Here is a 14,202-nt window from a genome sequence, read left to right on the forward strand (position 1 = left end):
GAGGCTTTCATGCTGATGCAGATGACTTCATGTCAGCCCATAGCTCCCCTCACCCAGCTCAGTAGGAAATGCAGACTCCGGCTGTTGCTGCTGTCTGTCCTGGGCATCCAGGTACCTCACCCGAGGAAACCACAGTGGTTTTGAGACAGTATTTATTCCTAGGTGGACTTCACCTGGGTATGATCTCAAGGCATGACTGGTTACACACGTGGACCCATTAATTAGACACAGCTTATGGGGCAAGAAATGTTATCATCCTGCTGTCCTGGTTTTGGCTGGGACAGAGTTAATTTTCTTCCTGGTAGCTGGTATAGTGCTGTGTTTTGGATTTAGTATGAGAATAATGTTGATAACATACCGATGCTTTAGTTGTTGCTAAGTAGTGCTTACACTGGTCAAGGATCTTTCCAGCTCCCCATGCCCTGCCGGGGGCACAAGAAGCTGGGAGGGGACGGGGCACAGCCTAGACAGCTGACCCAAACTGGCCAAATGGATATTCCATATCATATTATGTCATGGTCAGACAACAAACTGAGGGGATTTGGCCAGGGTAAGCAGCGATCGTGACTCAGGGACCGGTGGCATCGGTCGGTGGGTGGTGAGCTGTTGCATCACTTGTGTTTTTTTTCTTGGGTTTTGCCCCTCTCTCTCTCATTGTTTTTCTTTTCATTACAATATTATTATTTTTATTACTATTACTATTTTATTTTAATTAGTAAACTGTTCTTATCTCAACCCATGAGTTTCCTTACTTTTGCCCTTCTGATTCCCCCTTCCCACGGGGGTGGGGGGAGAGAGCGAGCGGCTCTGTGGTGCTGGGTTGCTGACTGGGGCTGAACCACAACAGTGGCAAAAGATCCCCTCCTGTAAATATTTTGAGGCAAGGGAAGACTTGGCAACTTCAGCACTCAAGAGATCTGGGAGAAGAGCTCAATTAACAACCCATCTTCTGTGGTCTGCCAAACCAAACAGAAAAATCTGTATTAACCGTGCTTGCTCATAAACAGCACACTCTTGCTCCCAGGCGAGCAGCCTGTGCAACGGGACCCGCTGCAGCCTCTCTGCCTCTGATATGCCATGACCAGAAGAAAGCACCATCAGAGAGAAGAGAGGGGAAATCATTAAAGAGGAGCCTGACTTCAGGGCTGGGGCTTGTGGCAGGACAGACTCGCCTCCTGTCCCCTGGGAGTTTTATGCAGACTATGCTCTGAATTTTCCAAGTACTTTATTTTATTTTTTAATAGGAAGCTTCAGGATTAAATATCAGAAGTATTTTTTTCTTGGTGATCTTTTATTTGCCCAGTCTCCCTTAAAATAGAAACTACCTGAATAATGTCTGACAGAGCCATAAATCCTGTAAGTATTGAGGTTGTTATTCATTTGGGAGTTCTGGATGTTGGACTGAAGCTCTAGTTTCAGCAAGATTTGCATCAGAACAGACTGTCTAATGCAGTGAGTAAAGCCTGGATGACTGCCGGAGAGCTGCCTGCGCAACAACACGACCGGTGGCTCTGGACCATACAAAAAGCCACCTGCACTTTAGCGTCTTCCCTGGCCACTGCACCACTGGCAGCTGGGGGAGATGCAAAACAGACCAACAGGGAAGGACTATCCACTGAACGCTGCTCTGAGGAGAACATTGACAACCCTTGACAGTAAAAATGACATGCAAAAAGTGGCAGGCAATTGACAGGCTCAGCAGAGCACTGATCATGATGTAAGAGACATGAGGATGTGGGAAGGATTCCCATTTTCTGTCTGGTTTTATCCTAAACTGACCAAGTGTTCATACACAGAGGTTCTTGTATAAGATCTCTCCTTGAGCAACTCCTTGCTATCCATTTGTCCTCAAATGTATTTTTTTAAAGGATGAAATAGTTCAAGGCATGCATCCCTAGGATGTTTGGGTTTTGACTCAGAGTCGCTAAATAAACAAAGCATGCTGAGAAAACGCAAAAAAAAAAAAATAAAGGACATAAAAATGTCGGGGCTTTCTCTGTTCATCTCCTCTGCACAGACAGACAGACAGACAGACAGACTCCCTGCAGTTACCACAAGGACTGAGCATTCTAGACATCACCAGGACCCCAGTGTGTCCTTTCAAACACTGTCCCTTCCCTCAACTGTCTTAAGCAAAATTAAGGACTTGTTTGTTAAAGTTGGAGCCAAGACAACTATGAAAAGGGATGTGTTGACCACGGCAAAGAAGGAGGAGAGATGAGGTTAAGCAGAGCACAGAGCTGCATAGAAATGGGTGGCAGAAAAGAAACGGGGCACCCAGTGGGGAGCGTCTCCCTTATGAGGAAAGGCTGAGAGACCTGGGTCTGTTCAGCCTGGAGAAGAGAAGGCTGAGGGGGGATCTCATCAGTGCTTATTAATATCTGAAGGGTGGGTGTCAAGAGAATGGGACCAGACCCTTTTCAGTGGTGGCCAATGCCAGGCCAAGGGGCAACAGGCACACGCTGGAACACAAGAGGTTCCACTTAAATATGAGAAAAGACTTCATTACTGTGTGGGTGCCAGCTGAAGTGCAGAGAGATAAAATAAACATGAACCAAAACCAGGATTTGAATGTGAGTTCATACTTCTCCATCAGGACCAGTGTCCCTCAGCAAACTGTGATTTTCATTTTGGTTTCTTTCTCTGGGGGTTTGTTGGGGTTTTTCTTTTGGTTTCTTGAAATGGGCAACTTCGTTCAGTCAAAAAAAAGTGATTAGCAATTGGATCAGACTTTCAAAATGCAGCCTGAGACTGGTGATGCCTCTCCTCATGTAAGTGAATTGCAGGTGGAAAGCCCAAATCCTACGATTTATCATCGCAGAAAAAGCAAAAGGCTCTGGAAACCTGTCTGGCAGCATGGATGTTGGGATCGCTTGCTTGAGCAGAGCAGAGCACTGGAAAGCTGAGAGCAGTGGAGAGCAGTGCTCACCTACGAGCCATCCACCGCTTGCACAGGGCAGGGACCTGCCAAGCAGCTGTAGTCGGATCCTCGTTTCCCCATCTCTGGTGGTAGAAACAGCTGGATCCTGGTGAATTCTGTAGCCAAAGTTACAGAACAGCTTTTGCTCCTGGGAAGTTACCGCTGAATCTCCCTGACATCCTCAGGGCTGGTTCTGTGTTGTTTTAGTTCAAATCTGACATTTCAGAGTTTGAGGCATGGGAAAACATAATGTTCAAGAACAGATACTGAATATCTCACTGTTCTGACACTGAGGAACCCTACGCCCTTTCCCCATCTCTAGAAGTACTATGCAATCTCCATCTGTAGCTTACACAGTTTGCTTGTCCTCTTTCAAACCCAACCTTGAAAAATACAGGGGGAAAAAAATCTAACGTACATACTTCTTTCTGTAGTTACTCCTCAGGTAAAAGTCCTCATAACTTTGAAACGTTTAACCTTCAAACATACAAAACTATTCTAAGCAAGGAGGGAACGACACTTTGAATTCTTACAAAGTAAGGGTTTTTTTCTAAGCAAGTTTAATGATGGGAACAGTGGGAGACTTGTGGTCTTAAAGTCCTGGTCTACCGCATTCGAAAACAGAACCTGCACCCCAGGGCAATTTCTGACATTTGAGTTTTCTACTTTAAAGTGGGATGAAAACTAAAAATATAGAAGTTCACTGAATAAGGACACCCAAGAATTTTTTTTTAAAGGTGAAACAAAAACTTCTGTAATTTCTAGAGAAATATATTTCCTTTCCAATGTTGATGTTTCAAAATGCCTCCCCCACAAATATTTCCTTATCTTAAAACCAGAAGTTTTACTCTAAAACATGATGCTCCCATGAAAAATACCCAATTCAGTGTATCACAATGTCTCATTAGGATTATTGTTCCAGGAAAAAAGGTTTTATTCAACCTAGAGTTCAACATTAGATCCTGAACTCTAGTTAATGGTTTTCTTTTAATAAACATTTACAAACCACTGCACAGAAGCACCTAGCATGCCACAGAGAAATATAATGTATAATTATAACGGTATTAGTGCCCTCAAAACGTGCCTGTACTTTGGTAGCACACCATCCAGTTCATACCGAATGACAACGAACAAACATTGCAGACCTAGAACAGAAAGGTATTACATCGCGGAGGAGCTGCTTATTAGGTTTACACATACTTCTGCCACTGACAAGAAGCCAGAAAATGACTCACATTACTTGTCAGAGGAAGAGCCTTACAACTGAGAGCACTGAACATATAAAAAATGAAATGAGAAAATGAGAAAGAGTTGGGAAATATATCAGCAAACAAACAAATTTTAAAAAACCTCAAAACCTTTTGAATTTTACAAGGTAGTTTCCCACAGAATATCTTTTAGGTCATCAAAAAGGAATCTTGGTTAAAACAAGGAGGCATAGCCAAAACATGTAAAAACTGACAATTGGACTGATTCCAACCTCAGCAAATCACTGACATTGGCTGTAGGGTTGGGAGTGTTTTCCCCTGCTTTTTGAATAGCATTATTAATGTCTGCTTTGACCTTTAACAAATAACATCTCCAGCAGCCTTCTAACCTGCAGGGACCACCAAGTGTCACAACCGAATTTATCTTCTTTCTTTTCTTGTGTTCATTTGAAGCCTTTAAGATAGAGCTACTCCCTGGGCTGAAGCTTCTATCAACCATAAATAATTCTCTTGTCTTACATTGCATTTACCAAACCTAATTGCCTTTGGCTTGCAACGGACATGATGTTCATTTCATTATTCCTGGCTGAGTTCTTTTTTTGCTGAGTGTACTCCTGGGAGATGTTTCTGTGGAAACAATGCTGTAGGAAAAGGGAGCTTAGGGGAAACCTGGGAAGTTTGGGGTTTTTTGCTCTTATCCTCACCTTATCTCACCAATGAAATGGAGCAGGATGCATGAAGGTAAGAAAACCTCTCTCAGATGGTTTTCATCAGTGGGTTTGCCTAGTGGACACACAGGAGTCTGGCAGACTCCTCCAGTCACTGATGGGTGTCACACGAAGTCAGAACACACCAGGGAAGTCCTGCATAGTAGGAGCTAAAGTTGGGGCCACATGCAGAAATGGAGAAGTGGGATGTCCCAGCCAGCAACAGGCAGGACATCAGCCCAGCACAAGGCAGTGGAAGTGCTGAGCTGAAACCTCACAGTCAGTAGACAGAGGAGAACAGTGTCCACTGCAGACTACTTCTTTTAAAAGAGGAGTTTCATTTTTTAAAATATCGCAAGATTACAAATTTGGCTTATAACATTAACCAGAGATAAGTCATGAAGTGTTTTTATTTATGTTTTTTTTCTCCTCTGTTTCAGTGAAGCAAAGACTAAGGCACTCAGTGCGTGTGGTGAGTGCTGCTGAGGACGCATATCCCCCACCTGCCCTGCAGCAACCCTCTCCAGGCAGGGTGTAGCTCCATCACAGGGACGTGCTGGCACGGGGCTGTGAGCAACCTTGGGCATATGCTCAGCTTGGGTTTGCTCCTGCAGCTTCAGCCAGTGACACAGCAGCTTCAGTGACAAGACACCAGCCAGGGTCCTGAGCCACGGAGCAGCACCAGCAAGCTCCCCAAGGACAGTCAGAGGAAAACTGATGGGGATATTTGCCCAGGCAGTGAATTTCTCAGGAGGCATGGCCAGAGGAGTACAGACCTGTCCTCTGTCCTGGAGAGCCCTAAGGATGTCTGAGAGGTGGGCCTGCCTGCTCTCCTCTGTAGTGAGTCACTGGAGACTGAGCATATGCTTTCACTTTGTGCGCAACAGAGAAATGGTGCATTTCTTTATTATTATTATTATTTACAGCAGCTCTTGCAGGTGTCCATTGAGTTAAATGCTACAACAAAACCCAAAAAGATGATTACCCTTAAGACCTTGGAAAACCAACCCATGACTTAAGATTCCGCCAGTGCTGCATGCCAAATCTGTGGCACCTCTGTAGACATCTGGTTTTAAGAAGCTAAACATCCAACCCTTGCTTACCTTCAGCCCCATTTAGAAGGCCTGTTGAGCTCCTTCACTTATCGCTAGTGACCTGTCCACAGCCTAGGAAGTCAAAAAGTTAAGAAACAACGAAACCAGTAGCAAAGCAGACGGTCACAGATTCATCCATGCCAAAGCAATGAGGGCTCGTGGCTTGCAGGTTGTTTCCAGTGCCACTTTCCAGTTCTTCACCCTTTATGATATCCCTTGTGCTTCCTTTCTGCAGCTGGTCCTGAATGCCACCATCCTCAGAAGTGAGCCGTGCTTCCTAAAGTTGATGCCATCATGAAAAAGCAGCCCAAAAGCCTCCCAGGAAGACCTGACAGAGATGAGTGAGGGCGAGCAGCTTTGACCAGCTTCAGGAAGCTTTATTTCTTCAAGAGTGTTGCAAAATATGAGCAGCTTTGGCCTAGGGAGAAGGGGCAGGGAATAAAGAAACCACATGTACGCATGGAAACATGGTAACCCATAAAGCCAATATCTCCTCCTCAGGACTGTAGAAAACAAACACAAATATTTTCTTGTCTAGGAGGAGCCAAAACAACTCTCCAACAGCTCTTCCAGAACAGTTCATAAAACTACATTAAATGAGTGATGCCAACTTGCTATTACACTGACAGCGCTTAGAAGTAAACAGGAGGATGATGGATGTGGTTTAAGTCTAAAGGGAACAAAGAGAAGGTTCACTCCCTACTGTCTCTTTTGGATGCCAATTGCTAATTCAAAATCTTCCCAGAACAACCCTGAGTTTAGCAGGAGAGCATGAAATGCCTCTTATTGTCATAGTGTTTGTGCCTTTGACTGAAAGATGCCAGAGCAAGAACCACCTGCTCCCCTGTCCCCCAGACAGAGCCCTGGATGCCCAGGGGTATGGCAGCCCCCAGCGTCTGTTGTCATTCCATTTCTCCCATGTCTCCCTGTCGGGCACAGAACAATGTTTTCAAGCAACCAAGCACTTGGTCAGTCTAATCTGATTCTTAGGGAGGTTGCACTGAGTTGAATATTGTGACTGTGAAGTTCAGGCTGCCTGAGAAAGCTAACCAAAAGAGATGTGGTCTTCTGTGACACAATAAGAAAATCATTCTTAGATAGCAAATTACCCTCGTTTTTCTCGTATATGTCATCAGGTCATCTACAGACATTGTTCTTATCTTTGGTCAGAGGACAGAGTGACGGCTGATGCCCAATGTTTCTCCATCAGTTCCAGGAAGAGACTGGTTTTCCCTCAAGTGTTCTGTTAAAACTGAATGGGAGCATGTGACCCAATGTTCTAATTGCTAAGAAACCTAATGCAATTTCCAGTTTAGAAGCCAGGAAAATCAATCACTTTCCCTCCTCATTCAAAGGTCTCACCTAGCTTCATGGCCAGCTTGCACTGCCAGTTGCTGAGTATTCTCCTGCAGAACCAACATACGTGATTTCAGACACACTTAACCTGCTTCAGAAACAAAAATAAAATATAGTGCCATTTATGCATTGCTTATTTAAATGACTCCACTGTAAATACCGCTGTGTAGGTAGCAGCAAGCACACCTTGCCCTGCGGGCCAATCTCTTGCATTACTGTATGCAACAGTATAAACTATTTCAGACAAATTATACCCAGAAACCGTAAAATGAAACATTCCCTATTCAACAGTACGCTATTTGCAGTCAATAGACTATATAGCCTCTCCCTTCCTGTTGCAAACAGCATCCCACATAGGGATTAATCATTCCTCAGAAATAGTATAACTGATGGCAGTTATTGGCACCTCTCCCATCTCATCGAAAACAGGGAACTCTTGACATAGCTTGAGTCATCTTCCTAGCAGTTCTTTTCAAGCCTATACTCATCGGCTTCCAGGTGAGCGGTCTTCTGATTTTCAGCTAACATGACTTTGACCTCTCTAGTTTTGGCCAAATCAAGTAGCCTACAGAGGAGGAAAATAGCTGGCTGTAATTTAGTGAGACCCTCACACCAGTCCAATCAGCAGAGCCGATCAGGGCACAGCAAATTAATTGATTGGCCTTGATTTTTCTTTAAGAGAAAATTTTATTTGTTTTCATATTCTCTGGAGTTTAGTAGCACTATTCAGCATTTAAGAGTAATAATACTAAAACCAGAAACAAAATAAGCAATAAAATCAGACCACTGGTTGAACTGACATTTGTTTTTTAGCACCAAATCTTCTTTCTGAGAACTCGCCTATTAAATAAAATAGTTTTCTGGCCTGTCTGTCCATTTTGGATATGCTCTTACAAGGACAACGGTGGCAAAATGCCACAGCGAAAGCAACGGCACCATCCTGGTGCTGGACCAGAGCTGCACTCCATGCTTCTCAAATGCGAGGCAGGTCAGGCCAAAAACTATTTAAAAAATAGCACACTTACAATGAAAAGGGCATAACTTCACTACCTATTTTCTTTTTCCGGCTGCAAAACTGCTTTTTTACTTCTATCCTAGCAAGATTTGGCTTTGTGCAAAGGAAAGGAAAGCACAGTCAAATGAAAGGGTGGTATAAGAGAATGAAACAGGGTTTCAGCAGTGGATTGAGCCACCAGACCTTAAACATGTGATTGCTAAAAACACTCTTCTGAGCAGAATCAGCGGAGGAACTGAGATCTAAACCAAGCCGGAACCCAAATATCACACAGTCGTGTATGTCCTGTTCAAAAAATAAGGACAGATGGGCAGATGGACATACGTTTGCTCAGTAACTTATACCTCAGTCTTACACAAGCTAGCTATTCCCAACAGCTGCTTGCAGCAAGCTAAATGCCCTTACAAGTCTTCAGACCAATTGCACTGAAACAAAATGCATGGGTCTTTTCCATCAGCGTCAAGATAAAAACAACTGTAGAGTTGAAATTAGATCCAGAGCATCTATGAACATGAAGATGAGGTGAGAACATCAAATCTGAATGCTGTTCTCAGTGAAGCTCTATCAATGATTCACCTATGAAAGGGAGTCAAAGGCTTAAAGACCAGACATAGGGATTAAGGTCAGAGACCCAAAGGCAAGTTCTGCTCACAACCATAACCTAAACCAAGAACTATCATAAAGAAAGCTGATGCCGTGTTTAATTTCCAAGACAGGTGGAAATTTTAAAAACTACATTGTACAAGCAAGAATTACTCCAAAAAAGGTTCGTGTCTACTCATTCCTAGTGCTCACTCACGTTAAGTAAGCAGTTTCTCTTGGCTTGACCTGCCTCTTGTATTACTGCTACTATGCATGAGGCAACAGCTTGAATCACTTCCAGATGAAGGTGTGTATAATGAAATTTCTACCAACACTGAAGCAAAGGGTTTAGTCTGTATTATACCTGCAGTGACTTGAAGTTCTTTACTGAAACTTAGAGTAGGGCGAGAGATGGGTAGAAGAAACTTCTGATTAACTTGAATACGTTTCTACTCTGCATGGGAAAATGCTCTTGTCCTGCTCCAGAACACACCAAATAAAGTTCATCATTCTGAAGTAATAGAGACTTTTCTTTTAGGTCTTAAGTCTACAGTTCAGCAGCACATATAATCTCATCAGGATTTCCATCTTTTCTTGCCTCCACAAGGTCCCATCATTTGCTTGACTCCATGATTCCAGCAGAGCTCTGCAGCACTGCTTGAGTCTGCCACGTTTAGGGTGGGGATACCTCAGAAGACCTGTACATGCATTTTTCCAATCCCAAGCTGAGAGGTTTTGTGGTTTCTTTAATGTTAACTATGTCACTAATAACATGGGGTTTTCTCACATATAGTAACCAAAAAAGGATGTCAGTTCATGGGAGCAGAGGATTTCTACCCTATATATGCCTTTGGGTCTAACATCAGATACTCTGTGGCACACATTTCATTTTAAATTCAGTGCCAAAGTCACGTTTTGTTTTCTTATAGCTATTCATTACAATTGCATAGATTTAAAACATCCTACAATGATATAATGGTGGACTACAATAAGTGAGTGATTAAAACATACAACGTTGTACATTACAGCCTTAATTGTTCCAACATTATTAAAGACCTGCACTGTGCTTTTAAAGGGTTAAAGATTTCTAGTGGCAAATGGAAGAATAGAAATAATTCTATACTCTCTTAAAAAGTTATTGGACTTTGAAAATCCAATTAAGTGCTTCTTTAGAATTAGGGTTTTTGTTGAACTTTTGTTAATTTTAAATCTTGCATTACTATTAATTCCATCCTGCTGGAGAATTTCAGAGAAATCTGCATTTCTTCTGTGGAAATTTGCATGTAGCCAGTGGGTTTTCTTTAACAGGAACTAGGAAAATTCTGCATGCATTAAGTGAAATTCATTCAAAAGGAGTCTAACACCCACCCCAGGATGGAGCAGGCAGAGGACCACTCGTTCATGGGCTTGATTCCTTGGGGCATTTCCCTGTGGCTATTCCTCCCTGTGCTGGTTACAGACTCAAGCTCAGTTCTTCTTTGGCATAAAGGTAGAAAAATCACATTTCTTGTACTCCTTAGGGAACTTTTCTGTAATTAAATAAAAAGAAGCGCCAAATAACCAAGCATGTGGCTTGTATCAGTTCTTTCATCATTAAGACAGCTGTTCCTGTTTCAGTTCTTTAGTAAAAAGGAAGCCAAGCTCCACTCATCTGTTGTTCTCTAAATGCTTTACAAACGCCAACAGATGTCAACAAAAAGCTTTACAGATCCTTCCTTGAGGTCCCCTTTGTAAATATCTTCTGGGAGGAATTCAGACATGAAATCAGCATTGCCAGGAATCCCCATATCAAATGAAGCCCAGCAGCTCTTCCCCAGCAGAGAAGAGCAGTAGGAAGGAATGAGGGATATGTGCCTTCAAGCTGATAGGAACTCAGGTCTATCTTCCCAGAAACCCTGTCCGCAGAGAGACAAAATGGGGAAGGGGAGGCAGGGAGACAGGTCCAGGGAGGAAAGAGAGAATGGAGAAGCCTGCACTGGCGAGACACCTGACTGTGTTGTAATCAAAATGCTGCCTTGCCCCTCACCTTGTCCCAGTGACGTTCATACCCATTGGCGTAAGTTCCATGTTCTTTTCAAATCAAGCAGTGGCTTAGATCCCCAGGGTTGAGTTTGCCAGAGAAAGCTCATGGAAAATTTTAGGTTCTTGCCAATAAGTAAAAAAACATATTTATTTAGGGAAGGAGGGTGGGAACCAGATAAGCATGCCCAAAGCAATGACTGATAAAGAGAATATGCAAAGACAAATATTTGGAGCTTCTCAAACAGGAAAAACAGTGGAAAATTTGAAGGAAAATGATACATTAAAAATGAGGAAACATTCTATTGTGTCATTTAAATTATTTTCAAATGATACATAGTGCACTGAAGTAATATTCCCTGAATAGTCTTCTGATAATTCAGAAATTGTATGTTTTGTTTCATCTGCCATGGAGAAACTATTAATCAGGCTCTAAGCCTCTGTTTGTTGCCATGTGGAATCAGTGTCCACTATCAAAGGTGACGCAGAGGTATGAAAGCACTGAGAGGACGCAGAATGGGTGCCTTCCAAACCACAATGATTACAGTGTAGTGCTGGGCCAGAGCCACACTCCCTCTTTCTGGAATAACCTCTTTCCACCCTTTGGAGGCAAGGACCCCATACTTCTGTGTGGGATGAGAAGACCTGGCTGAGTGTGACCCCACCTCAACCACAGCCAGCCTTTCCTGCTCCCTTTGCCCAATTGCACAAGTATCTCCACAGAGCAAGCACCGCATCTTCGGTGCAAAAGATGAATATTCTATCAGAAAAGAATAGGGGAGATCAAGGACACCTCTAATGTCGTGAGTGCCCAAGTGGCTTGTGCAGATCTCTCAGCAAGACCAAGCTTTACACGCGGCTTAACTGCCAGCAGCGATCAGTCGGTGAGGAGCTCAGCGGCGGCAAGGGCGAGTCCCGCGGCTCAGCGCTAGATCGGGGCCGGCAGAGCGGTCCCTCGCACCCGAGAAGCCCGGGGGTGAGCAGAGGGACCTGCCAGGAGCCGGCAGCTCTCGCGAGCGAGGCTGACGCGCAGCTGACGCCGCCTGGGGCATCGCCATAAGCAACGGCGGGAGATTTAAATGGCCCCTGGGGAGCACGGTGCACAGGACGGGCAAACAGGGCGTGGCGGGGCAGAAGGGCGTGGCGGGGCAGAAGGGCGTGGTGCGGCAGAAGGGCGTGGCGCGGCAGAAGGGCGTGGCACAGCAGTTTGTGCGGCAGTTCACGCAGGCAGGACCAGCAGGAGCCCACTTGTAGGTCTACAGCTCAGGCAAGTGCTTCGGCCTCAGGTGGGATGGTGGGCACTCGCCTCAGAGCTGAAAGCACTGCTCGTTCAGCGAAAGCCCCCGAGATGTCAGGCGCATCCACCCAGACGGGTCTGGTAAGAAAGGACACACCAGTACAGGCCGTGGGTTGCGGCAAATGCCCAAACACCCCTCCTGACAAGAAGGTAAGTACCTGCACGAGGTGTGCACAGGCTGACGACCTGTTACGTCAGGTGGCTGAACTGCAAGGAACAGTGAAGATGCTGCGCAGTGTTAGAGGAGCTGAGGCAGAGATCGACAGGTGGCTTCAGAATCCCGTTCCTGTGGCAGACACCACCGAGAATGAGGCACCATGGACCCTGGTGACTCACAGGAGGAGGATTCACATCAGCCTGCGCCCTCCACCATCACAATCAGAAACAGATAGGAAGCCCTAACGACTGAGGACACCCATGAGCAAGGTCTGCAAAGTCCCCTGCAAGGGGAAACTGGACCAGCAACACACAGTGGCCATTGTAAAAAGAAAGGACGAGTGCTCGTGGTGGGTGACTCTCTGTTGAAGGGTACTGAGGCACCCATCTGCCGGCCTGACAGGGAGTCACGAGAGGTGTGCTGCCTCCCAGGAGCCAAGGTCGGAGGCGTTGCTGAGAGGGTGCTATAACTCATCAGGAAAACAGACCCAGCTAGTGCCTTAATCCTCAGAACAATATCCCTCTAGGTACTGAAGTCTGTGTTGACGCTGGGTATGTCACAACAGCTTGCATCACAAATACGGTCAAACACTCACTGCTACACAGAGCCTGGGGTTTGCAGGCACCATGGCTGCATGCCTGCCGGTCTCTGAACTCCCCAGGCAGCAGGACGTGAGCTGTTCTTTCCAAGGATGTATGCCAAAACATCAGATGTGCCCTCTGCAACTAGCAAAGTCCAGGCTCCTGAGCTGTCCACCAGACCAGTGAATAATGTCATACTTGAAGGAAACGCCACCAAAGAGCTTCCAGTAAACATTCAGTAAAACAGCACTTTCCATCCAAAATCACCAGTTTTCTTCCCCCTTCACTCCGAATAACTGGTGGCCTCTGGCCTTTTGAATCAACAGTTGGTAGCAGAAGAACGTGTGAGCTGAGGTTCCCTCAGCAGCCCACTGCTGAGCTGAGACAACTCATATTTCCCACAAACAGTCCTGAAAGGAACACAATCCTGGAGATGTAGCTGTGCTCCTGACACAGGAAGGTCATCTGTCTGTGCTGACTGCAGGGCAAAGCAAAGTTGGACAGCTGGGAATCTATGATACAGGTCTAGGTCATGGCATGATCTTGTCTGTTCCCTTAATCCATCTAGCCTTGGGCTAGTTTTAGAGCTGAGGTGGGGATTTTAACAGGCATCCAGCTGCTGCAACGTCCTAGGAAATAAAAGCAGCAACTTCACATGTCCCAGACAGAGCGTCTGGACACAACAGAGAAGAATCTTAGGAAAGGAAGAAGCACAGTCTGATAGAAGTGATAATTCTTGTAATAGGGTCATTACTGTAACAAGATTACAAAACATCCCATCTGGTTCTTAACCTTTAATCCTAGCTGAAGGAGGAAGACAAACCATGATGTTTGCCTGCAGCTGTGCATATTCTGGGTTTGCACTAAGGCCCTGCCATCTGAGAAGAGACATGCCAGAAGATGCAGGACTGGCCATGGTCCACTCTCCCTCAGTACAAGGGTTCCCAGGCTGATACCCAGCTCAGAGCACACCCTGAGGTAAGAGGAGGACAAATTGCTACTACCTGACACAATGCTGAGTTGCCAGCAGGCGGCTGTCACCTTCTTCTCCATGGGGTTGGAAACATGAGGAGACCAGAAAGGTCCCCAACATTTGGTGTGATTCATTCCCAGTATGGAGGCACCACCTTGCCTTGGCTTGGAAGTGTCCCATCAAAAGATTCAGAAATATCCTGAAGTTTCCAGGTGTTGCTTTTGCGTAAGTGGCGAACCCAGGCAGCCACAGCCATGTCAGCAAGTCATCTCAGACTGGGAAAACTTAGGCAT

The sequence above is a fragment of the Phalacrocorax carbo genome, chromosome 18, assembly GCF_963921805.1.
Source record: "Phalacrocorax carbo chromosome 18, bPhaCar2.1, whole genome shotgun sequence".
In the NCBI taxonomy this organism is placed as follows: Eukaryota; Metazoa; Chordata; class Aves; order Suliformes; family Phalacrocoracidae; genus Phalacrocorax; species Phalacrocorax carbo.